Source organism: Sciurus carolinensis, unplaced genomic scaffold (assembly GCF_902686445.1).
Source record: "Sciurus carolinensis unplaced genomic scaffold, mSciCar1.2, whole genome shotgun sequence".
Lineage (NCBI taxonomy): Eukaryota > Metazoa > Chordata > Mammalia > Rodentia > Sciuridae > Sciurus > Sciurus carolinensis.
Window position 1 is genome coordinate 756481 of NW_025920150.1, and position 6693 is coordinate 763173.

A 6693-nucleotide genomic window follows, 5' to 3' on the forward strand; every position below is an offset into this window, starting at 1 on the left:
CATCATCAAGGGGAAGACCAGGCTGGGATGTATGGTTCACTGGAAGACATACATCACTGTTGCATTCACACAGGGTAACTCCGAATACAAAGGAGCTCTGGCTAAGCTGGTGGAAGCTATCATAACCAACTCCAATGACAGATGTGATGAGAGCCTTCACCACTGGAAAGGCAACATCCTGGGTCCAAAATCCATGGTTCACATTGCCAAGTTGGAAAAGGCAAAGGCTAAAAATCTCACATGTATGCTGTAGGGTTTCTGTATATAAAATGAACAAATTGTCCTTCATCCAGTGGGTAGAAGAAGCTGAGATATTTCCTAATAACTGAAGTTTAAATTATGAAAGTTATGCATCATTTGAGTTAGTCATGTGTTGTATCCTATTGGATGACACACTTGGTGAATATAAATTAAAAATAACTGAATTTAACATTTTTCTTTCAAGTGTGCTTTGATTGTGGTGGGGAATAATAGCCTATGGGGTGTTTCTTTCCATTAAGTGCTCAGACTCATGCTGGTCACTTGGTATTTGCTTGGTTTCATCTGTAAATGAATCTTCTTTCACTGGGTAAGGGAGAATCCACTATTACACAGGGTCCTTCTCCTTTGTGTTGGCTTTGCATCACATCAAATGATCAGATAATTGCAAATTGTGGAGACTGAAATATTAGTCTTCTAAGTAAATAGGGAAGATGAGTTATTTCTTGTCAGATACTATTTACAGTAAGAGAGCTCATCAGAGATGAGAGGCAGTGACGTTGAAGACAGAGTCAGAGTGGAGGTTGTAAGGTGGTGTTTCCTTCCCTTCAGCATCTTCTTATCAGCACAAAGTACACAGTCACAGGAGAAAGTGATTCAGGTATTATGGGTCCCTCCTTCACCCCATGCAAGGTGGAGAATTCATGTAAATGGTAGGGAAAATATGTTCATTAGCTGTTCATTGTGGTGACCAAAATACCTCACAAGAACACCTTAGAGGAGGAAAAGTTTATTTTGGCTCAAGGTTTCAGAGATATTAGTCCCTGGTCAGTTGACTCCATGGCTCTGGGCCCAAGGTGAGGTGGCACATTATGGGAGAAGGGTGTAGCAGAGAAAAGTACCTTAACTCATGGCAGCCAGAAAGCAGAGTGACACAAAATACTAACTCTAAAAGCATCCACCAGTGACCTAATTTCTCCAGCCACACCCTACCCTGTCTACAGTTACCACCCAGTAATGAAATCTTTTTGAACTATTTATCTATCAAAAGGATTAATCCACAGGTGATGTTATAACTCTTAAAATCTAATCATTTCCCCTCTGAACACTTCTGCCTTGCATCACATGAGTTTTTTGGGGACACCTCATATCCAAATCCTAACAGAAGCCTTTCTTGTATCAGAGTGTCACTTCTCACATAATCATCCAGCTCTGGTTCCCAAGGACAGTACTATCGCAAAGCCCCAGTAAAAGATATGTTTGATCTTTAGTGACAATTGCAAATGTTTATAAAGTAAAGGTTTGTTTACCTGGGACTTGGTCTCTGCTAGTGCCTCTGGCCAGTAAGCCATCTTCCACTTCTCACACCATGGCAGTAGCCTCTTGGGACCTTTGTCTGCACCAAAGAAAGATTCCCCTTCTGACCAGACAGCCCATGGTGGGAGGTGGAAAGGGCCTTTCTAGGAAGTAAAATTCAAATCATAAATAATTAAAGGATCCCCAGGCAGGCTCAGGACTTGGAAGCAAGCAAGGTCTACATGTCACCTGCCACAGCCCTCACCAGGTCCCCTCTGGAGGGTCCACTGTGTACCCATGGCTCAAACCTCTAGTGTTGCTGCCTCCTCAACCCAGCTCACCTATTTCACTGCCACTTGTTTTTCCAGGGAAGGAAAACTATTTGATATTTAGGAGTTCTATATATTTTCTGGATATTAATCCCTTGATCACATATATGATTTGCAAATATTTTCTCTGTTCTTTGTGTTGCCTTTTGACTTTGTTGACACATTTTGTTTTGTTTTGGTGCCAGGGATTCAACCCAGGGACACTCGATTAACTATGGTTTTAACCAGCAAACTAGGGGAAGGCAGGTTAGGAGAGTACAGAAAGGGTCAGCTGCTTTGGGAGTTGATCACGTCCAAAGTGGACCTAATTGGACTGGCCCCTGGCCCACCAGCTTCAAGGTCTAGAACTTCACCTGCATTGCTGGGAGGCCCATGAGAGAGTCAGCTGAAGAAGTGACATGACCAGCCTAACTCACAGCAAAGTGAAACCCACTGGCCAGTACATGACACACATCTGCATGCACAGAGCTCCCAAAAACCTCTTTTAGAGACTCACCCTTAACAAAGGTAGCCAAGGACCCCCAGACACTTGAGGTAGTCTGCCTTAACCTGAAAGACAGAAACCAGACAAATAAATTTAGGGACTCAGAAAAGACAGAGACTAAAATACAAATTTCTAAAAATTATATATTTGGTGTTTCATGAGACAAGAACACTCTACATTTATCTTTCACTAATAGATATTAAAACTGAGAACAAAAATTAAAAAGTTGAATGGAAGAGTCAGACAATAAAGTGATGATATCCCAAAATGTACAACAATGATAAAAGATGTAGAAGAAAAATAATAAGAAAATTCAATGATTATTCCAGAGTGTCCAATAAGAAAATAATACACATTTAAGAAATTTAGAGTAGAGAAAATATAGGGGAGAAAATGATCAGAAAATTCAAGATTTAACAAGACTAAAAATTTCCAATTGGAAAGGACTCATTCAGTGTTCAATCCAAGAACTGAAAAAAGGCTCTGGGAAGGCAAATGAGCATGAACTTTCAGAAAACAAAGAAAGAACCAGCATTGGTTTTGTTTTTGAGTGCTGGGAATAAATCCAGGGACTGCATATCAGTAAATATGCCACCACTGAGCTGCACCACAAATGCAAGAATAGATTTTTAAATCCCCCAAATAAATAATAGGTAACAAAAAGGATTTGAAAAAATTAGAATAGCAACAACAGATATTACAAAAACAATGGCACAATCCTTTAAAATTGAGATGCAAAATAATCTCCAAAGTAAATGCTATCATTTTTTTCTAAGCAATATATTCCCTCCAACTTCTAATGTTTCCTTCATCCCCAAGGTGATAATGTTAGGAGGTGAGGACTTTGGAAGATGGTTAGGTCATGAGGGTGCAACTTTCTTAAAACCCTGGTTCTTTGCACAAGATGCATGATTCACTACTATTTGTCATAATCCTTAACAACATTCAGCTTTTAAAATATTTACAAATGTAGGAATGCCAGGCTAGCTGAGTCACAGGTAAGGTCTGTGGAGTCAAGACCCCCACTCTCCGGGAGTTGGGTAGAAGCAGGTTTGTAGTGAGCAGCCTTCAAACTCGTTTATTGAAGGAACAGGTATACATTTTATAAGTTTCTTACCCAATCACAATGTGCCACGGGGGATTAGACCACCAGGGTTCTACTCAGGTTCCCTTGGTAACCCTAAGTCAACTTGGGGCAGTTGTTTACATTCCTAGGTGGTCTGAGCGGAATGCTCCTCTCTGCAGGTTTACACACTTGAGACATTAACTGCTGTGAGCAAAGAACTAGGATTTCTCCCAACACTAATCTAATCTGGTCTTTGTTGGTTGTGATTCATCCTCCAGTTCCAGCTTCTTCCTCAACCTTATTTCTCAGCATTCTACAAAATATTCTCCACTCCAGGCATGAAGATTATTTCCCCTACATACACCAAGCTTTCTAGACTACTTACCTCCAAGAAGAAAGGAAGGAAGGAAGACAAGCAAATGCCCCTTTTATCAATTTTTTGAAATTTTATCAACTTGCTGAATTTTTTTTGTTTTATTTTCAAAGGTAGTTTTTTCCCAGCTTTTATTCTTTTAACGTTTAACAAAAGAAGATTTCCCAAAGTTTAAAAAATCTTTGAAAACCATAGTTTCCTCTTATTTACACAATATATGAGTACAGGTTCCAATATCTTACAAATATTGTGTTAGAAATATAGTTGAAAGTCATGATGTAACTCACTGCTTTTAGATGAAAGGGCTAATGGACTACTTCTCATATTTCAACAGTTTTTGTTACTTGTTATCCTGATATATTAACTATTAGGCACCTGAGAGGCTGGAAGACTACTGAACATGAGCTTCAACACCTCCTATTTTGTTTGATCTGATTTATTTTCAAAACTTACCATATTTATATTTCTTTACAACTTTGCTTCATTCACAGCTAAGATAACTTTATTCTCACTATCCTAAATGATCAAATATTAACCACATGAACTGTTAATATCTATACAGATTTAAAAATCAAACATAAAACAAATAGCCAAGTTGTATAAATTATACATTTAATCCTAGGGAGCTCACTATGGCTTTGTAAGCAATCTAGGTTTTAGAGACAGGTGACAACACTTCAGTTTCCATGCTCTGAACTATATTTTTAAAAAAAAACATAAAAAAGGACTGACAATACTTGGAGTAATACTTCACTTATAATCAAGAAACCTAAGATTAAAAATTCTAAATTCTAGTTTTATTTTTATTTAAAAATACATGCATATGCCCATGATCAAGCTTATTTTCAATGCACATTACTTCAATTTTGATGACCTGGTTTGTTCTGACAAGTCCTTTTACAAGCTGAACACCAAAATAGGAAAACTCCTGTAGATTTTCACTGGCATTATCACCAATTATGTATATTGCTTCCTTTCTAATGGTGATGGGTGACTCTCATCAGCCTTTTATCACCTGAACAGTTTTCCCCAAGGATAATGATAATAACTAAACTGATGCAGTTGTGTTGAAAGCTGTAAAATACCAAAGCATCTGAAGATAAATACTATCAACATAATTGAAAATCGGAGTTGCCAAAGAAGCTGCCACCAAGATTAACTGAACTGCCATGTTTACCTTGCTGATGAACGTTGGTTTTCACCTAGCAGAAGCATAACAAGGATTGAAATACTTAGCTAGTGTTCGCATTGTTGGAAGGGTTTGGTGTCTGACATAAAAAACAGCAGGAATCAACATTACATTTCTTGAAATTATCATATAAGTAAGTGGAACAAATCGGTTAGCCCAGCTAAAGCAAAAACTCCTAGTACAACATTAAAATCTTCAATAATCAAATATCCCAAAACTGGGTCCAAGACAATTCTTGTCATTGACAACATATTTGGGATTGTCAAGGATTTTCATACGTACTGGCGGCGCTTGCCCGGACCCACCCACCTCCTCGGACCCCCGCAGCGGCGTCTCCTCCTGCCCCAGACCCTGGGGGCCGCCTTGCCCGCCCAAGCGCAATGGCCCTGGACCAGCTCTGGGCAGCGGCAGGGCAAGGGCGACCAGGCGCAGCGACCAGTGCTTGGCCTGGCAGGTCAGGCAGCAGGGCACCAGCGGTAGCAACCCCTACCTGGCTGTACCCCAGCACCCAGACAACCACTCGCAGGGTCCCCCCACGGGCCATGCGCCAAGCGCGAGGCAAGGCCACCATGGCCCTGCGGCAGTGCCTCGGGACAGAAGCGGACGGAGATCAGCATCCCGGATCACCGGCCAACTGCTTTTCCATCCAGATCCCGCAATCCCCGGAAAGCATGGCCCCTGCTGCCTCCAACCTAGTGTCAAATCCCAGCACGCTCCACTAGCTGAAAATTTTCATCAAGACTGAATGATAATTTAATGAAATTTTGGCATTTAGTCAATAATACCATTATGGATTTGTGTGTGTGTGTGTGTGTGTGTGTGTAAGAGGAAATCAGACAGGCCCTAATTTATATATCAACTATTGAACTAGTTAAGATTTGTTCCTGCAGAAATCAATTTATGTTTTCAACAAAGCCATTCCTTACTTCACACTAAGATATCAAGTCATTCGTATTTTAACAGTTTATTAACCACAAAATTCATCCACAAAGGATGTTCAGTTCCATGGTTTGTAATATATCCAAATAGTTGTGTAAAAATCACACAATTTAATTTTAGGCTTGACTTCCTTGTATAAACATTTTATATGTATATAATTTAATATTTTACTTAATGTAATATTCCTTAATATAATAATTTAAATACAGTTCAGTGTATCTTTATTTTTTCTGTTTCATTTTGTCTTTCTGGATGAAGATCTCTGGTTACATAGATATACATTTAAAATGCATGTTTGGGCAACTCAAGAAATTAAACTGGTTTAAATAAGTTACACATCAACCAAATATCTGTAATTGTTATAAAAATTGAAACATTATTTTGGTCTATATAATTAAATATTGCGCCATCAGCTAAGGTACAGTCCTCTGGTCTACCACCAAGTACACACACACACACACACACACACATACACAGACATAACTGCACATATTTTTATACTTACAATAAGACCAAGAACTGTACTTTAGAATATATCCTCTATGCAGTGTGTAAAGCAACTACCAAACAAGAACAAATAATGCAGACAATGTTCCATAACACAATAATGCACAATGTCTGTGGACACTCTGGGTTCTGTCAGATATTTTGAATAGAAAAGCTGCCTGCTTATCGGCAGATACTCCCAGAGAGAACACTCACTGCTTCAGTGAGTGTTCAGGAGGATCCCAATTCTCACAGAAATCCCTATAGGAAACGGGCACGAAAAGCCAAATTTTTCTGAAAGTTGTTGACAGATGCAGTGCACATATTATTCAT

The 6693-nt window shown here is 39.2% G+C and overlaps 1 pseudogene; it reads right to left on the bottom strand.

The window, feature by feature from the left end:
• Positions 1-4794: 4794 nt before the first annotated feature.
• LOC124974478 (cardiolipin synthase (CMP-forming)-like) lies at positions 4795-5608 on the bottom strand (annotated as a pseudogene).
• Positions 5609-6693: the final 1085 nt, after the last annotated feature.